The sequence below is a fragment of the Prunus dulcis genome, chromosome 3 (genome assembly GCF_902201215.1).
Source record: "Prunus dulcis chromosome 3, ALMONDv2, whole genome shotgun sequence".
Classification (NCBI taxonomy): domain Eukaryota; kingdom Viridiplantae; phylum Streptophyta; class Magnoliopsida; order Rosales; family Rosaceae; genus Prunus; species Prunus dulcis.
The window spans coordinates 3,825,353-3,825,595 of NC_047652.1; positions in this window are offsets into that span (position 1 = coordinate 3,825,353).

Consider the following 243-nt stretch of genomic DNA (forward strand, 5'->3'; position numbering starts at 1 on the left):
CCTTCCTACCCTAGCTTCTACTCGAGGTCAGGANCACTTTCTTCAACTACGGGGAGGCCCAATTCNGGCGGCAACTGGCCGGAATTTCAGTTTGAAATTCGGCCCAAACCCTAGGTTTTCTAATCGGTTTTCNACACTCACAATCGATCCAAACCTATACCAACATCAGCTAGAACTCGTAAAAAGGAGGAGAAACCATACCTCAATCACCGNGTTTGGGCGGCGGAGGCGGCGGCGCGACGG